The sequence below is a fragment of the Lathyrus oleraceus genome, chromosome 5 (assembly GCF_024323335.1).
Source record: "Lathyrus oleraceus cultivar Zhongwan6 chromosome 5, CAAS_Psat_ZW6_1.0, whole genome shotgun sequence".
Taxonomy (NCBI): domain Eukaryota; kingdom Viridiplantae; phylum Streptophyta; class Magnoliopsida; order Fabales; family Fabaceae; genus Lathyrus; species Lathyrus oleraceus.
In genome coordinates this window covers 501,221,023-501,241,373 of record NC_066583.1, presented here as the reverse complement: position 1 = coordinate 501,241,373, position 20,351 = coordinate 501,221,023, and positions in this window count along the sequence as shown.

The window sequence follows — 20,351 nt, the reverse complement described above, 5'->3', positions numbered from 1 at the left end:
AGGTGAAGCTTCAGTCTCTACGTAAGTAGTGTGAGAATCTCAACATGAAGAACAATGAGAAGGTACCAGATTACATCTCCAGAGTGATTCTGATCACAAAGGAAATGAAATCTTGTGGAGAGAGTGTCTCTGAATAAGTAATCATTGAGAAGGTATTGAGATCACTTACTCCTCAGTTTGATTACATTATTTTAGAAGTTAAACATTCTAAGGACCTAAGCACCATGAGAATTGAAGAGATGTAAAGCAGTTTAGAGGCACGAGAGTTGCGTCTGACTGAGAGAAACTGTGAAAGAGAGCTAAAGCATGCTCTGAAAGCATCTTCTGGTAAGAAGAATCAGAAGCAGTCTTGGTCATAGGTCAAGAAGAGACATGGAAGTGGTTATCAGAAGTCAAATGTCTCCAACTCTGATGAGAAGAAACATCAGAATGGTAAGGAGAAGTTTGACAAGAAGGAGGTTCAATGTTACTGTTGTAAGAAGTTTGGTCACTTTGCTGCTGACTGTTGGTCAAACAAGGAAAGAAAATCAAAAGAAGAAAACATAGTCAGAGGAGAGTCTGATGATGAACCTGTGTTATTGACGACTTCAGAATCCGATGGTGGATATTTGGTAGACTGGTGGTATATGGACATTGGCTGCTTAAATCACCTAACTGGAAATAAACAATGGCTGATTAATTTTGACTCTAAAAAGAGGACAAAAATCAGGTGTGCTGATGATAAGTATCTGAATGTTGAAGGAATAGAAAATGGCAAGGTCAGAGTGAAGAATGGAAAAACTGTTATGATCAAGGATGTTTGGTATGTTCCTGACAAGGAAAAGCAATATGATTAGTGTAGGTCAGCTAATTGAGAAAGGTTTCTCAGTTACTATGAAGGACAATTTCTTGAAGTTGTATGATTTTGATCAGAATCTGATTATGTAGTCTGAATAGGGAAGAAACATAACATTCAAGGTGAATGTGGAAATAACTGAAAATAAATTCCTTAGTGCAGAAGGTACTGAAGGTGATAGTGAGTTATGTCACAAGAGATTGGGGAATATGAACTTCATAAGCTTAGGGGATCCGAGTTCTAAGAAGCTGGTACATGACATTGTTAGACTATGGCACGGATCTAGAAGGGGGGGGGGGGGGGGGGGGGGGGGGGGGGGTTGAATAGATCCCAATTAAAAACTTGAGTCGGTGCTACCAATTTAAAATTGGTTTTTAAAATTTGTTTTAAGTGCGGAAGCGGCCGAGGAAAATTTTAGTCTAAAACGAACCGTTATTGGAAAACCGGATATGCGTTAAGCTAATGGATTAGAGATAAAGTGAAATACAAATCACTACACTAATTGCACAATCAATGATATGTTTCACTTACTAGGAATCCTAGTTCCAATGATCCAAAATACCAAATCAGACTAGTTACAAACTTAAGACAACTTTGGTTTAGGCAATTTCTCAAACACTTGGTGTGCATAAACACTCCAAGTGATATTTGTGTTGAGTAAGTAATTCAAATTTATCTAGTACAATAAACTATTGTACTTTGGATTCAAACATCAGTTTTAATTTCTTACTCAACTTATATCAATGTTTGGTAAAATGGCTTAAACTAAAATCACTTAATTTTTAAGCTGAAAAATGATTATGCAGAAAATTAAAGAAGACAGAGATTTGATGAGGCAGTTCCCCCGCCGTCCTCGCTTCGGGGTACGTCTGCCCTCAATTCTAAACTTAGAATTGAGATGATTTAATTAGATATCACCTGTGAAATTTAACCGTTTATACAAGGATTGCAAAGCAAGTAAACAACAGAACTTCCAATGTGTTGAATGATGCTTCCTATCCTTGCTCCTTGATTCAAGATGAATCAAGACCTTCGATCGTTGTTGCTCGACCTCCGATTCCAGCCCCTTTGCTGAAGAATCTTCCGTTCTTCAAACCCTCGGCCCGGCTGATCTCAAACACAACGAATCGAACCCGAATCCTTCACTTCAATATCACCGAATCCGCTACTAGACTGAAGAAGACTTCCTCTTCTCAATCACCTTCGCTCAGCTGAATATTGATGAAGCAATTCGTCCAAAAACCCCCAAACACAAACCGGTATTGGAGGACAAAACCCTAACGATTTTATTCAAGAAAGAACCTGCCACAAGCTTCAACTCGAACCGGATTCTCCAATCGCAGCTTCGAACCTTATCACCTTTAATTGATCACGAACCACATCAAAAGTAATTGTGTGCAGTTGATGTGTTGTGAAATATTGAAGATGAAGATGATGAATCTTGGACACCTTTTTCACTCTTTCTTGTTTTCTTGAACACTTGAATTCAAATTGACAAATGTTGGTTAATAAAAGTGTTTTGACTTCTATTTATAGTAGCTAGCAAACCAACCAACAATAACAGCTTTTCAAACAGTGGAAAGTACTCAGAAAACTAAGTATACGCACGAGCGGTCGACCATAGGTCGGCGTGCGCTCACCCGTGGGAAATGCGCCGACCCCTATGGTCGACTCAAAGATTTCCTGCGCTGACCCGTGGATAGTGTCATACGGTGAACTGACTTGGGGTGTTTTGCTTTTTATCGCAATGTCGCGGATAGCAAGAGTCGCCACCGACTTTTCTTTTATCCAATAAGGAAAGGTGGAAAAGAACAGGAAAGACCTCAATAGATTTTGGGTTCGGGAGGTACATTATACAAAGGGAAGGTGTTAGCACCCTTTGTATCCATGGTTATCCATGGGCTCTTAATTGCTGGATCACTTATATTTTTGTCTGAAAAGTGTTCGTGAATTGTTTAAAAAATGTTTCGAGAAGAGAGTTTAACTTTGTAATGATTCTCGTATGAATGTATACAAAGTATTTATCTCGTTTGATTTTGAAAACGGTTTAGAAAAATGTAACTTGGTAATGATTCTAGTATGAATGTATACCAAGTGGTGATTTTCTAGGATTTGCAAAGTGTGAGGGGTGGGAAATGTTTTAGGTTATGATCCAGCAATTGAGAGTTATACCTTCCTAAGGTCGTTATGAACGTTTCCTATCCTTATGAGGGTAAAACTGTCCTTACTATTGAGAAGTAAGTAATTTTACCCTTTGGATGTTTAAGGGTCATCGTAGGGTCATCGATAGGTCATTGAAGGCAACAGTTGTAAGGATACCTTAGCATTCGAAGGGACGATCATCATTTAACCGTAGGCTACACCGCAGGGTCATCGAGGGACAAAATCGTATTTTCGAAGGCAACATCCGAGGGACCATGATTTATTTTATGATGATTTAACCGAAGGGCCGTTGCTAAGTGTATCCCTACATTCGCGGGACATGACCGTTATACCGTGATACTGTAGGGCAGCAAAGAGAGGTCCAAAATCACATGTTTAAAGGTCATATTTTAAAGTCAATTAGGTGATTAGGATGAATCTCCACATTAAAATCAATACATTAAAATTAATACATTAAAATTAATACATTAAAATTAATTAAGCAATTTAGGGTGGATCTTCATAAGGGTATCCCACAAATAAAGTGGAAGGCCTAAACAACACTCTTTTCCTGGGATATGTGAACCTTTACAAAATTCAGCAAACGGGTTAGAATACCAATCAGGGTGCAATCGAGGATTACACCGCAAAAGAAAACACAGCAGCATGAATGTCAGGCAAAACAATGCATAATTAACATAGAATAGATCAGGTTACGCATAGGACATAACAAATATCAACGGCTGTCCCGTTCGCCTCTGCCTCGCCTAGCGAGGGCCTAGCGAATGCTCGCTACATGCTCGCTTAGCGATGTGCTAGCGAGCGGCTGCGGGTTTTGAATTTTAGAACAGTATGATCTCAGCATGCTGCATACCTTATTGCATTCAATTACAGAAATAATATGGTCAAATACTCAGGATATTCAGGCGTACTGGAATTCACATGCAAAGTCTAATTACATATCCAAAAATTCAATCATGGTGCATTATGTATTTAGAGATTTACAAATTGGAAGCATAAAACAATAATGATACACAAACCTGTTTGCAATGGAGTGTTAATGCTGAATTGGCAAGTCACCTTTGGTATCGGGTTGAGTTGGGCGACGGTAACTTCGGTGCGGATGAGCGACCGTCAGGGTTTCTTCACTCCGACTTCTCTGGGCTACTCTCCGGGGTTGCTATGCCAGGGTTTCCGGCCGTCTCCGTCTCGGTTTTTCGTTCTCCCCTTTTCGTTCTGGAGTTGGGGTATTTATAATACTCCTTTGATGACCTAATGGGCTCAGAATGAAGCCCGAAATTTTCTGTTGTCTGTCAGCTTCGCTAGGCGAGCGTGTAGCGAACGTGTAGCGAACGTTCGCTAGGCGAGCGTGTAGCGAACGTGTAGCGAACGTTCGCTAGGCGAGCGTGTAGCGAACAGGCCAGTTTGGGCCATTTTCTGGATTGGACCATTCGTGAGCTGGGCCTTTGTTCCTTTAAGATCAGTGTCATAAAAATGAGTCGGAGTGCCCTGCAAAATGTCTTAAAATATTAATGGGCAAATTTTGGGGTATGACAGCTGCCCCTGTTCAATATTCTTGAACCGAGAGAGTCAGAATGGTATGTACGCCATTCGTGGTCTGGAGGTGGAAGATTATTGAACACTTAGAACGCCCCAAAAATTTGCACTTGTCAATTAGTTAGTCTGGATGGAGATGGGCTTAAAGGTGCCATCTAGGAAGTTTGATGATGAGAGCTGCAGAGTGCGTCGTACGTTAGAAGATATCTGAAGTCATGGGTGTCACTGGGTCATACGCCAGACCGTATAGTGAGTCATTCATTAAGCCGTCGACTTCACTGGGGAGTTAGAATGGGTCATACGCCGCTGGGGATAACAGATCAGAACGGATCATACGCTAGATCGTATCTGAGTTGCAGAATGGGCCGTCTGTTAGGCTGTATCTGACGAAAAGTAGTCGTACGCTAGACTACACCTCGGGATGTACCGTACGCTAGGTAGTATCTGAGGAATGAAGATCCGAATGGATCGTACGCTAGACCGTATTGTTGGAGGAGTAATATGTTGTGCCGAATCAAAATGAGATAAGAATCCGAATGAGTCATACACTGCTGGGGATAAAGGATCAGAATGGATCGTACGCTAGATCGTATTTGAGTTGCAGAACGAGCCGTCCGTTAGGCTGTATCGTTACTGGGGGTGAAGGATCAGAATGGATCGTATGCTAGATCGTATCTGAGTTGTAGACTGAGCCGTCCGTTAGGCTGTACCTGGTGATGAAGGGGGTAGTCATACGCCAGACTACACTTCAGAATGTACCGTACGCTAGGTAGCATTTGAGGGGATGAACATCCAAGCGGGTCGTAAGCTAGACCGTCTCTGAGTAGCAGAACGAGCCGTCCGTTAGGCTGCATCTAATAATAAAGGGGTAGTCATACGCCAGACTACACTTCAGAATGTACCGTACGCTAGGTAGCCTCCGAGGCCTTGAAGGTCCAAATGGGTCGTATGCTGGACCGTATTGGAGTTGTTGAAGGTCGGAATGGATCGTACGTTAGATCGCATCTGAGTTGAAAGAGTCATATGTTGAGCTGAATCAGAATGAACCGTACGCTAGGCTATATCTGATAGTATTTGTATATGTTGTATTTGCAATAAATGTCTGGGATGGGCTTATAGATGCCATCGTTAGGAGGATGTCAGAATGAATGTTGACATGGAGTATATCTGAAAGATGTAGTTGAATCCTGAATGTAATTGATAAAGATGTCTGTCTGGATGGATCTTTGTTTTGACTGTATCAGGAAGATAATTGACCTGAAAAATAAAGTTAGCTTCATGCCATGTCATGATGCATGAGATGTTTTATGCTTTCGAAAATAACTGCAAACGATGTATGCATGCGTATGCTGTGAAATGATGTAATGAATGAATTATGCATCTGAAAAGTTCTTCTAGAGGACTCTACTGGGGAAAACAACTCTCAATCTTCTGGTTGGGAGATACTGGTATCGATGACCCTTTCTTAGCCGAGGATGCTTGATTTCTGTCTGATGATAGAAATGTTCAACAGAAGCCTGGCTGGGGGTGGAAGAGATGACCCATTTGTCTAGTAATGCCACTCTCTTCTGGGAATGACTGGCTTTGCTGGGGGATAGGATTAGCAACGGATTCATTGGAAAGCATGATTAGACCTTCTCCTCGATCCTGAAGTCTAGTAGTAATCGCTATTTCTATTTTATGCACGCATTTTTGGTAAACATCGATCATATCCAAATGCATATATTAATTCGAATTAAATCAATGGACGTTTATGCAAACAAAACAGAGAAAGTAAAACAAGAGCATTTTTTTTTTTGAAACTAAAATTATATTGATTTCGAAAGAGGGCCTATAAACAGGCAATTTGTGTACAAGGAGACAAAAATCCTAGTAAGAGGAAATTGTCAAGAAAACAAAGAGAAAGCTAGGCCGACAACGTCCTATTGACTTTAACTCCACTACTGCCATTATGTCTTCAAGCCTCTCATCTTCTGCTGTCGGATAGAAGTGATTAGCTTGTTCAGTCCTTTGAACTTGGATGAAGCTGTCTGGGAACGGGACATAGTCATACGCTTTAATCCCTAATTTTTGCTTGGACCGCCTTTTCAGGTTTTCAATCCACCAGGATACCCCTTTTTGCCCAAGCCGCCTTCTCAGGTTTTCGACTTGCCGGATGCACATTTTTTATGTTTATCCCTAATTTTTGCCCGAACCTTTTTGGTTCGCCGGGATGCCCTTACTTTTGCCTAGGTACGTCGACCTAGCAGGTCTCTTTTAGGCGTAGTATTTTTTGACTATGTCTGCGTTCACGGGATGCGGGAAGTCTTCGCCATCCATTGTAGCAAGTATCATGGCTCCACCAGAGAATACTTTCTTAACTACAAATGGCCCTTCGTATGTGGGAGTCCATTTGCCTCTGGGATCACCTTGTGGTAGAATGATACGCTTTATCACCAATTCGCCGATTTGATACACCTGTCTCTTGATTCTTTTGTTAAATGCCAGAGTCATGCGCTTCTGATATATCTGCCCATGACAAACAGCCGCAAGCCTTTTCTCATCAATCAAATTTATCTGATCGAGTCGAGTCTGAATCCATTCCTCTTCATCTAAGCCCGCCTCTTTCATGATTCTTAGAGAGGGAATCTGAACTTCCACTGGTAAAACGACTTCCATTCCGTAGACTAAAGAGAAAGGAGTTGCTCCTGTCGAAGTGCGTACTGAAGTGCGATAACCGTGAAGAGCAAGCGGTAGCATCTCATGCCAGTCTTTGTACGTCACCGTCATCTTTTGTATGATCTTCTTGATATTCTTATTAGCAGCTTCCACGGCGCCGTTCATCTTTGGCCGGTACGGAGAAGAGTTATGGTGTTTTATTTTGAACTGCGTGCAGAGTTCAGTGATCATCTTGTTGTTCAAATTAGTACCATTGTCAGTAATAATTCTTTCAGGGATGCCATATCGACAAATGAGATTATTCTTGATGAATCGTGCCACCACATTCTTGGTGACAGAAGCAAATGAGGCTGCCTCTACCCACTTTGTAAAGTAATCAATAGCGACGAGGATGAAACGATGCCCATTGGAAGCCGTAGGTTTAATCTCTCCAATCATATCGATGCCCCACATTGCAAAGGGCCACGGGGCTGTCAACACGTTTAATAGAGCAGGAGGCGCATGCACTTTGTCCGCATAGATCTGACACTTGTGGCAGGTTCTGGAGTGATGGTGGCAATCAGCTTCCATGGTAGACCAATAATACCCTGATCTCAGAATCTTCTTGGCCATTGTATGTCCACTAGAATGAGTCCCAAAAATACCGTCGTGCATATCTCCCATAATCTTTTCTGCTTCCTTTTTATCCACACAGCGAAGCAAAGTCGAATCGTGGTTACGTTTGTATAATACTCCATTACTCAGAAAGAACTTAGCGGAGAACTTCCTCAGGAATTTTTTGTCATTGATGGATGCCCCTTCAGGGTATTCCTGAGCTTCTAAATATCTTTTTACTTCGTGGAACCAGGGTTTTTCCCGTACTCCCTCAGTGTTAAGTTCATAACAGTATGCCGGTTCATCTAGTCGCTCAATGGTGATCCTGGGAGCTTCATTGTCCCATCTGACTCTGAACATAGATGACATGGTAGCTAATGCGTCTGCCAACTGATTCTCTTCTCGTGGGATATGTTCGAATGTAATCTCTTCAAAGTATGGGATTAATGTCATCACCCGTTCTCGGTAAGGGATGAGATTCGGATGCTTAGTGTCCCATTCTCCTTTGATCTGACTGATTACTAATGCTGAGTCTCCGTACACACTCAAAAACTTGACCCGCCGGTCTATAGCAGCCTTGAGTCCCAAAATACATGCTTCATACTCAGCCATATTATTGGTACAATGAAAACATAGTCTAGCAGTGAAAGGCGTATGGTAACCCTCGGGAGAAATGATTACCACACCAACACCATTGCCCAATGCATTAGAAGACCCATCGAAAACCATAGTCCATCGGGATCCTAGTTCGGGTCCTTCCTCCGGTCCAGGTTTTTCATAATCAGTAACAAGCATGACATCCTCATCTGGGAACTCAAAATTCATAGATTGGTAATCATCCACTGCTTGATGAGCCAAATGATCGGCTAGCACGCTTCCTTTGATTGCTTTCTGGGTAGTATACTGGATGTCGTACTCTGTTAGAATCATCTGCCATCTTGCTATTCTTCCGGAGAGAGCGGGTTTCTCAAATATGTATTTGATAGGATCCATCTTAGAAATCAATAAAGTGGTATGATTCAACATGTATTGTCTTAGTCGGCGAGCAGCCCAGGCCAAAGCACAGCAAGTTCTCTCGAGCAGTGAGTATCTTGTTTCACAGTCGGTAAACTTTTTGCTAAGGTAGTATATGGCATGCTCTTTTCGACCAGACTCGTCATGTTGCCCCAACACACACCCCATTGAATTTTCTAACACGGTCAAATACATGATTAGAGGTCTTCCTTCAACCGGTGGCATCAGGATCGGAGGTTCCTGGAGATACTTCTTGATTTTGTCAAAAGCTTCTTGACATTCCTCATTCCATATCATCTCTTGATTTTTCCTCAGTAGCTTGAAGAGGGGCTTGCAGGTGGCGGTCAAATGGGAGATAAATCGGGCAATGTAATTCAAGCGTCCCAAGAAACCTCTGACTTCTTTATCTGTACTGGGAACTGGCATTTCTTGAATAGCTCTCACCTTGGCTGGGTCAACTTCGATTCCCCTGCCACTGACAATAAATCCCAAGAGTTTACCGGATCTTACTCCAAAGGTGCATTTGTTCGGGTTCCATCTCAACTTGTATTTCTTCAACCTCTCGAACAGTTTGTATAAATGATCGAGATGTTCCTCCTCAGTATGAGATCTGGCTATCATGTCATCCACATATACTTCTATTTCATGATGGATCATATCATGGAACAGAACTACCATAGCACGCTGGTACGTTGCCCCTGCATTCTTTAAACCAAATGGCATTACTTTATAACAGAACGTGCCCCATTGCGTTACAAACGTAGTTTTCTCCATGTCCTCAGGCGCCATCTTAATCTGGTTATAACCTGAGAATCCATCCATGAATGAGAATACCTTGTGTTGAGCGGTGTTATCTACCAGAACATCAATGTGCGGAAGTGGAAAGTCGTCTTTGGGACTCGCTTTATTCAAATCTCTGTAGTCTACACACATTCGCACCTTGCCATCCTTCTTCGGCACTGGTACCACATTAGCAACCCATTGAGGATAAGAAGTAACAGCCAGAAAACCTGCATCAAATTGTTTCATAACCTCAGCTTTGATTTTCTCAGACATTTCAGGACGCATGCGACGAACCTTTTGCTTAACAGGACGACAATCTTCCCTCGTTGGCAGCCGATGTACTACTATATCAGTATCCAGTCCTGGCATGTCGTCATAAGACCAAGCAAAAATCTCTACATAGTCATGTAACATCTGAATCAACCTTCTTTTGACACTGTTTTCCAAGCCTGCTCCTATTTTGACTTCTTTCTTGTCTACTTCGGTACCCAGATTTACAATCTCAACTGACTCCTCGTGCGGCTGTATAGTCCTCTCTTCCTGCAGTAACAGTCTGGCAAGTTCTCCAGGTACTTCACAATCTTCCACACTTCCATCCTCGGCTTGGTAGATCGGATTTTCAAAGTCGTAATGAACAGTAGTAGAACTATTATCAACAGGATCCAGAGTGGGTATGGATCTGCAATTCGTTACGTGAGTGTGTGTAAGAAAATATAGCTTGTTTGGAAGATGACAGAAAAGACAAAGAGCGCAATATTTGAATGCAAAAAGTCCATTGATTTATTGAATATGAATATGCTTATGAAAATGATAAAACCCTTAACAAATTAGCTATTGTGCCCCGGGCATAGACACAACGCTTGGAGAAGTTCAATTGTAAAAAAAAAAACAAAAATTTGCAACACCAAAATAGACAATAACAATTACTCCTGACTAAAGGAAATCGGGATAGTGTCTTCAGCCTTCCAATTATTGAGTCCGTCGCCAATTGTTGGGAAAATCCAACTATCCAGGTCGCAATCGCTGTCAGCGTCTTCTACAGCATTAATTTGACTCTTGGCTACCTTCTTAGAGCTAAACCCCAGGCCAAATTTGTCAGACTTGTACGGTACGTCGATCAGTTGACCCCAGCCAGTACAGCCACCATCTTCAACCACAGCTTGAGCGTCCTTCAGGGAAATCATAGCAGGAGGAATCCGAATAACCTTGGGCACACCGGAAGTTGGCTTAAGGACAGGATTGGTCGGAGGAACTACTTCAAATGACTGACAAGGAGTCTCGATGAATTCACCATCCATCTCGACGTATCTGAAGGCATGCACACTACTGACAATGTACTCTTCTTCTCCACACACGGTGACAATTTTGCCCTCTGTGGGATACCTCAGCTTTTGATGGAGAGACGAAGCTACAGCACCTGACCCATGAATCCAAGGGCGTCCCAGCAAGCAGGAATAGGCAGGACGAATGTTCATTACATGGAAGGTAGTATTGAAGACTTGAGGTCCTATCTTGATAGGGAGGACTACTTCGCCATGGACAACACTTTTCGCACCATCGTAAGCACGTACCACAATGTCACTAGGTTTCAGTTCGATGCTTTTACAGTCCAGCTTATCCAGCACAGCTGTCGGCAACACATTCAGGGAAGAACCATTATCGATCAACACATGAGACAAAGTGATTCCCCTACACTCAATGGAGATATGCAGGGCTTTATTGTGATTCTTTCCTGCTGGTGTCAGATCAGCGTCGGAAAAGCCTAGGCCATTGTCAACAGCCAAGTGAGCAACATAATGTTCGAACTGATCGACAGATGTCTCCTGAGGTACATGAGCGGTCTTCAAGAATTTTATCAATGCATTGGCATGAGGTTCAGAAGATAACAGCAAGGATAACATCGAGATCTTAGACGGGGTATGCCCCAACTGTTCTACAACATCAAAATCACTCTTGCGAATGATTTTCAGCACTTCTTCCATTTCTTGTTTGGCAACATCTTCGGGAGTAACTTCGACCGGTGTCTCTGACTGAGAAGGATTAACTGGTTCCTTTCCTCGAGTTTCAAGGACAGGAGGTGAGATTTCTGGAGAGAAGATCCTTCCGCTTCGAGTAATTTTACTAGTCCCAACAATGCCACTAGTATTAGCAGCATTATCCACTTGCTTCACGCCATGGACGTAAACATCACCGCCATAATTCCACGGAATAGCTTTGCTTGAGGAATACGGGATCGGGCCAGGTGCAGTGATGATTAGGGGAGCAACCCTGGGCTCAGCCGTAATCTTCACAGGCGCCCTGGTAGCGGTAATCTTCACTGGAACTTTGGACCTCGTAATCACAGATACCTCTTCAATAGGGTTCTTCGCCTTGGGAATTTTTTCGAAGAGGATCGTATGATCATCTATCAGCCGTTGAATACCATTTCTTAATTTCAAGCAATCATTGGGTCGGAGTATGCAGAGATTGCAATCTTCAGCACAACCTGGAAATAAACCGGCTTGCAACAAATTCTTCTTGATGATCAGGAGAGAAGATGTTAAGTCCGCTACAGTAGTGATGAGAGAATCGTCATTGACAGCATTAACAGCCTTGTCATGATTAGGCATAGGAGCAGTGATGACATTAGGGGTCTCCGGAGGCTCAAACTCAATTTCTCCAGCTTCGATCATATCCTGAATCTTATTCTTCAATGACCAGCAATCGTTTGTGTCATGCCCGGGGCTATCGGAGTGATATGCACACCTGGCATTAGGGTTATAACGAGAAGAAGTAGTGTTGGGATTTGTAGGAGGATCTCTAAGGGTGATCAAATTTGCCTTTAGCATTCCCTGCAGTGCCTGTGCCAAGGTCATATTGATCCTGGTGAACTGCCTTCTTGGCCTGTCTTGTTTGGGCTGGAAGTTTTGAGATGGTGGTGCTGCAATCGTAACTGCTCCAATGTCGTGGTCACGGTTTTTCTTGTTACGACCCTTTTGACCGTACACAACATTTGATTCATTCCTCCCCTGATAGGACCTTTTGGTGCTTGCAGAGGTAGCCGCCTGTATCTTTCCACTTCGGATGCCGCTTTCCACACGTTCACCTGTTAATATAAGTTCAGTGAAACCTGATGAAGAACTTCCCAGTAGATGGCTGTAGAATGGGCCGGTCAGTGTGCCCATGAACATGTCCACCAATTCTCTGTCAGTCATAGGGGGTTTGACTCTGCCAGCCAAATCTCTCCACTTTTGAGCATATTCTTTAAAGCTTTCTTTGGATCCCATAGTCATATTCTGCAACTGTAGCCGGGTAGGTGCTAGTTCAGAGTTATACTGGTACTGTTTATAGAAAGCTGTTGCTAAATCAGTTCAGGTGTGGATGTCAGAGCTCTCGAGCTGATAATACCATTCCAACTGTGTGCCAGACAGGCTCTCTTGGAAGAAATGGATCCATAGCTTCCTGTCAGTGGTATGCGGCTGAATCTTTCTCACATAAGCTCTCAGATGCATCTGAGGACAAGACGCACCATCGTACTTAGTGAAAGTGGGGATTTTGAATTTGCGAGGAATGGTCACATCGGAGACCAGACCCAAACTTTCGAAATCCAGACCGGGCGCCTTCTGACCCTCCATAGCTAGCATACGTTCTTCCAGCAACTTGTACTTATCATCTCTTGGAGAGTACTGTTCATTTTCATAATCTTCATCGTCGTCCTCAGGGTTGAAGAGATCGACATTCTCCTCTTCTGAATCATTCTCTGTCTCCTCTTCTGGACCATTCGGGATTCCAAACTTGACTCCTGCGGCCTGTCCTTTACGCCTTCTTCCCGGGTTAATGAAACTCACAGCTTTCTTGTCTTTCTTCTTTTCGAGCAAAAGAGCCTTCAGTTCCTCCTGCCCCTTGGATAAGCTTAGCATCATCTCCTTGAATTGAGCATTCTGAGTCTGGAGATCTTTGACAGTTTGTTCGAGATCCATTTTTCTGTTTGCAATGAAGACCGTGAGAACATTGAACTTGTAGAATACCTATTATGCAGTGTTATGTTATGTTATGCAATGCATGAAATGTTTTCAAGGACTTTTGGAATTTAACTTTGCGTAAATCACCAACAAGAGAGAAATGTTTATTGCTAATTTCTTTGATCAATGTTCATTACAAAAGGAATAATAATAAAAATACAATGAAAGCTCAAGTCTCCCAGGGGCGACTTCTTTTTGGGCGAAGATACGCATTGAGTCTTCGTTCCTCATTAAGCTGACCGGTAAGTTCTAACACTTTCTTCCTTTTTGCGACGAACTGAGTCTCGAAAGTATCCCTTTCTTCTCTCAACTGGATCCAGGATCTCTTTAGTTCCTCAACGTTGGTAGGCATATCTGGATAAGGAATGATCTGAGGAGCACCTCCTTCAGCTTCAGGTTCGACAATCTGAGGTCCGATTGCAAGATATGGCATGACAAGTTCACGAGCTCTGGCGCGTACCCATCTGAGATAAGGTTCCATAGGAATAGAATTTTTCTGTCCTAACGTACCTATCTTCACCATGCCCCAAGCTCGTACAAATCTTTGACGGAGGCCTTGGGAATCGTTGTCATAGTCGAACATGATGCCTTCGATGATCATTTCATGTGGACCATCTCTTCGAGCACAACCAAACTGTCGCAGAGCTAAAGCAGGATTATAAGTAATACCTCCTCTTATTCCTAGGAGTGGTACATTAGGGAACTCGCCACAACGGTCAATGATGGTAACATTTTCCTTGAACTGAGGACACCAACAGATGTCTGGGTGGGAGAGCGACATTATCCTTTGAGACCATTTCAAATTCTGCTCGTTCTTCAAGACTGATTGAGGAAGGTGCGAAATAAACCACCTAGACAACAAAGGTATGCAGCACATGAGAGTCCCTTGCTTCTTCATGGTACGAGTGTGGAGGGAATGCAAAATGTCTCCCAGCAAGGTAGGTACAAGGTTATGAGTGAGAAATATCTTAATAGCATTCATGTCTATGAATTGGTCTGGATTAGGGAATAACACCAAGCCATAGATTAGCAATGCCAGGATGTCTTCGAAAGCACGGACATTCATAACTTTTAAGAATTCTCGGGCCTTATTTGTCAGGAATTTGGCAAGTAAACCCTTAACTCCACTCCTTGTTACCCAATTAGCTTCAATGTCGGACTTCGTCATGTGTAAATCTGCGGCAACTTCTTCAAACTTCGGAACCTTTTCTAAACCACTGAAAGGTATTTGATCAAGGATAGGTATCCCAAGCAGTCTGGAGAATTCTTCCAGTGTAGGTACTGTAACACCTCAAAATTTGCCCTCCTCTCTTGGGACTAGCATAACATATTGCATATCATTTTTAGGTCATTAGGCGTTGCATATTGCATATCATGTGGTTACATTGTGCAAGCCATACTCTCAAGTCTTGATCAGAAGACGAGGAAGACAAAGTGCAAGCTAGGGTTTCATTGGACTGATCAGCAATCATCTGAGGATGTGGAGGTCCAAATTAGGGTTTTGTGGTTCTCAAGGATATTGGTCTTCATCTTGATTGAATGTGATTCATCATCATCATCATGGTTTGTCATCATCAGGAGATTGAAGCACATTCCTTGAGATTAGGGTTTTGACCACTGGTCAACCCTAATCAGTTGCATTGGGCCAATCAGGGCATGATCAGGAGATGGGGTCTATGATGGATATGGGGATCATTATTTGATTAGATGGAGATTATTGAGGCTAGGGGTTCATCATTGAGCCATTTCATCAGAGGATTGGAGCTCAGATTGATCTATGCATTGCCAAATTCATCTATCAGTTGAAAAGTCAACTGTGGTCAACTGTGCATGATCTAATGGATTTGGAGGTGGAAATGAGTTGGATACACTTCATTCATGTTGGAACAAGTGTTATTTGACATTGCAAAGCTCAAGAATGGAGAAAATCAAGTCAGACAAAAAATTGCCAAAAATAGTAAGTGACTTGTAATAGAAGTTTCCAAAAATGGAAAGTTTTTGACCTCAAAATTACATGTCCAAGGATGCTTCAAATGAAAATTTGTTCAACATGAAAGTTGTAGATCTTGTTCTCACCTTTCCAAAAAATCCAAGAACTTGAAAATCCCATGTATGGTTGGCAAGTTATGGTCCATTCAATTTCAAAAATGACCCATAATCAGAGGAGCATAACTTCCACATGGAGTGTCCAAATTGAATGATCTTTTTATGCACAAACTCCATTTGACATGTACTTTCATGGTGCATAGTTGTAATTCTTCAAAGATGGTCAATGCAAAAAGTCAAATTTCAAGTGTATAGTTAAAGATCCAGGGGCAAAATTGTCCAACTTGAGAAATAATGGGAATTTTTGAATGAGGATTTTTGTAACACCTCACAAATGCAATTTGGAAATGGTTTGAATCATCATAACAGGTCAAGGTGCAATGGTTGAACAATTCACTTTTGAAATGAACTTGAAAATGCATAAAAGTGCCATGACATGTGGAAAATCAAAATTACATGGCCAATGAAGATGGGACAAGTTGCAACAGCTCATGACAGATATTTAGAGCATGTGTGAGCTGGCAATGAGCTGTCACAAGGCCCATAGGAAAATACCATTTTGCCCTTGCCTTTGAAAGTGACATTTTGCTAAACATTGCATTATGTTAATTAAGATGATTAAGGAGCTTGATTAATGGAAGGTATTTAAGCTTAATCATAACAAACTCTAACAGATTTTCACAATTCCCCAAGATCAATCTCAAATTCTCCAAATTCTCAAAAAACCTCAAGAACCTTATAGAACTTCAATTGATCAAAACTCTCTCAATTCTTGATCAATTTGTGAAATTCTTCTTGCTGCAACCTCCACTCATCATCTTCTTGTACTGTTTTGGAAAATTGGATTGAAAGGAGCTCCAAATCACGACTGTCCAAATAAGGTGCATCCATGGCTTTTGAAGAATTCTTCCATTAGAAGCTAATCCAATCGAACCTGAGCGTTCCAGACACCTCACACATCATCATTCTCCATCTGTTTGGGATCCAAACGCGCAAAGAACTCCAAATTCAGCACTGCCTTCGAAGTAAGGTGAGTTTTCGAAACTCAGGGATTGGTGAATGCTTATGTGCGTTGTGTAGATCATTTATCATAGAGCATCGTGATATAATTAGTTTTAGAAATAGTGAACTGTAGCTCGAGTAATCTTGATTCAAAGTGATGATGCAAAAACCTAATCCCTTCGATTCGTGGAATTTAGGAACAATTAGGATGATTCGTGTACATATTTGGATTCCTCTCGTTGAGACCTTTCCAACGGTTATCGGTTTGTGGATTTTAGTTAAGGTTTAGTGTTCTTCGTGTTCTTGAATTTCTGGGTTGAGGATGAAGTTTTTCTGGAGAAATTTGCCATTTGATCCGTGTTATGCAATTCCTGTTTAAAAAATGTGTTTCCCGCGCCTGGACTGGAGAATTACCATATTGCCATTAAAAATCTTAATTAATTAATAATAATTCAATAATTATTTTAAAATTCATTTAAACCTTAGAAAATTCATAAAAAATATTTTAAAAGTCAGGAAAATATGAGGATTTTTTCTATAGTTCCCATTTTGTCTCTAGAATTTTATGGACATATTTTTAGAAATTGTGCATGGTGAATTGTTGACTTTGCTTAGGGATGTTTGACTTAGGTCATTTTTGTGCATATTTTACCATTTCCATTGTGAAATTCTCATGCCTTAAAATAAGTTCTTGAAATTTTTTGTGGTGATTGTAGACATGTTGCTGGTGATTTACATATAAATTTTGTGAATTTTGGATACCTGGTGATTGAGTTATGAATTTTTGAATCTAGGTGTGACAATTTGTGTCACACCTAGCTAGGTCAACTTTCTGGATTTATTTTCATGACCTAGGCTTGTTGAAATGACTTGAAATTTTATATGTGTGATCATTAACATGTTAAGATGCTATGTGAATTTTTCTGGATTTTTATGTGGCATTTTCAATTTGATTGGTATTTTTCATCTCTGTTGGTCAAATGTGCAAGTCCATGTGATACATGTTGGCATTATCTTTGTGAAATCCTCATATGATATTGGATGATGATGAAATTTGGTATGTTGGTGCTAGACACATTATAGGACATCATGCTTTTGGTCCCATTCATTTATGATATGTTGTCACTCTGTTATGAATTTTTGAAGTGAATGCTTGTGTTGATGCTATGGTTTGGCTTGAATAATTGTGTCTGGATTTCTTGATTTTCATTGGCCTAGTTCCTTTTGTCCAATTGAGCTGAAAATTGACATGCTATACCTTGAATATGTCCTGTTTAGGTGTAAATTATTTGAGGATTTTTGGAATTGTTTTGATATGGAATTGAATGCAATAGTTCTGTTTGGATGTTTGGTGTTATGTTTGACCTAGTTTGACTTGTTTTGGTCATGAAATGAATATGATGAATGATATGAGTATGGGATCAATTGCATTGGCTTTCTATTTGTTTGAATTTGATTTTGGTTGAGAATCCCTTGCTGTTGAGGATTTTTTATCCCTTTTGGACCCTAGGCTTGGCCTAGTGGTCTAGTTTCTCACATTCGGATTGATTTTTCAGGTTGAAAAGCACAATGCTTAAGGAGATTGAACCAAGTCAATTAAGTTGATGTTGTTGGATGTTTGTGAACTAACATAACTTTGTTTTGTAGGTTGTGAAGCTTGAGCTTGAGCTTGTAGCTTGCATTTATGTGCTTGTGTTATCTGTATAGTCTGACTGATTAACATTTGCTGTTTACTGTTTGTTTGTCTAAGTACTGATGATACTTGATTGATTTCAGGTACATTTAGTTGCTTACAGTTCTTTAAGAACTTGCTTGCTGCTGCTTGGTTTTTTTAACCATTTGAGGTAGGACTTCTATTCTTCATGTAGTCTGGAGACCCGGTCTGTTACTTGGCCGGGCAAATAACTGTCTGAAGTCCTCCTTAAGAGGCGATGTTTGTGCTTGTTTACTTTTTGTGCCTAAGCAGGTAAAGTCCTTAATCAAGGCAATTGGTGGAAGCCAAGGGATATGCAATCTATCCCCCACTATTCTGTTGAGTCGTCCCTCTGCTCACACGGCTGTGTGTTGATGCATTGGGGCACAAACCCAAGATCTTGTACTTTGTACAGTTGTGTCAGAGTCTTTGAGCGTAGAAGGGTCCCTCCATTCTGGACCCACGCTCCTTTGTCTGAAGCTCTCCCTGGTCAGGGATAAGAGCTGTGAAGTCTAATCTTCACTCACCTTTCATCTGCTTCACCTTAGCCCCACAATGGCAAGGTTAAGAGCTAACACTAACCTTGTACAGATGACTTGCTTCGGCAGTTAAACCCCATTGTGTGAGCCCACTTGATTGGTTATAGTGTGTGCTATGTGGATATCTGTTTGAGATGCTTGTTCTCATTTGATGAATTGATTGTATGCTTGTATGCTTGCTTTCTTCCTGGATAGGAGTAGCTTGCAGTTGTGCAAGTAGGTAGAAACCTCAACTTAGGGTAATGATGCATGACAACACTAGGCTCGAGTCCAGCTCCCTGGTAGTGTGTCTTCCCTCGGTTTCTGGCTAGATTTTCTTTCCCTTTAAGGGGAACTACATCGCCCTGATCCTTGTTCCAGACGAGGTATGTAGGCAGGTGGTCGTGCGAGACCACTCCGGGCAACCTTTTTCTTTTTTGTGTGTGTTTACTTGTTATCTGATTGTGTGTTTGGTTCGGATGCCGACGTAAGTCCAGTGATTGGCTGTCGGGCTCCATGTTTGCCATTTTGTATTGTTTGGTTCGGATGCTGACGTAATTCCATCGAGTGGTTGTCGGGCTCCATGTTTGCCATCTGTTGGTGCGTTTTGTGTTGTTTGGCGTGCGTAAGCCGAACTACAGTGGCTCTGATTCTCGTTCCAGACGAGATATGTAGGCATAGGATGCGATGTCCTATCGAGCTCCCTTCTCCTAACCCCACCTGCGTTCCTTGTGTGTGTGTGTGATGTTTAGCAACCTTTTCTTTTCTTAGAACGTGGATCCCGTCGAGTACGACGGACGTGAGGGGTGCTAATACCTTCCCCTTGCGTAACCGACTCCCTTACCCTTTCTCTTTGGTCGCGAGACCATTTCCTTTCCAGGTTTCTCTGAGCGTTTCCTTTCCCTATTTTGGGATAAATAACGCGCAGTGGCGGCTCTGTGTTGTGTTTTTATTTGAGTCCCGCCGGTTGTTTTTTCGCGGATGCGACAGGTACCAACTGATAATCTGGGAATGTGAAGCAATGATGTTTAGGGTCGAAGAACTGGAATAAAACTCTCATCATATCTTCTTTGAAACCAGTGGTAACCAAATTGAGGAATGAACCGTGTTTCTTGATGATTTGGGCATGATCGGGGAGCTCTGACACTAAATTCTTCAGTTGAGGAGAGATTGCTACAAAATTGATCCGGATGGTCTTCCTGGGAGCCATAGCCTTACAAAACAGAGCAAAGTTAAATCCCTAAGTCCTTGAAATGGTTAGTACAATGTTATGATGTCATGATGTTATAATGTTAAGATGTTATGATGTTATGATTTTATGAGGTTAAATAAATAACAAGCACAAGCAAGTCACACAACCATCATTCCTAGGTTTTAAGGCTTGCATGAGTTCCATAGGTAAGTACCCTCCCCACTGAAGTTTAGTTGGTTCAACCTGTCCTAGAATAGTAACCGGGTTCTAGAAGGATCTCAAATCACCGACCTTCCTTTAAGTCCACTTCAGTGCA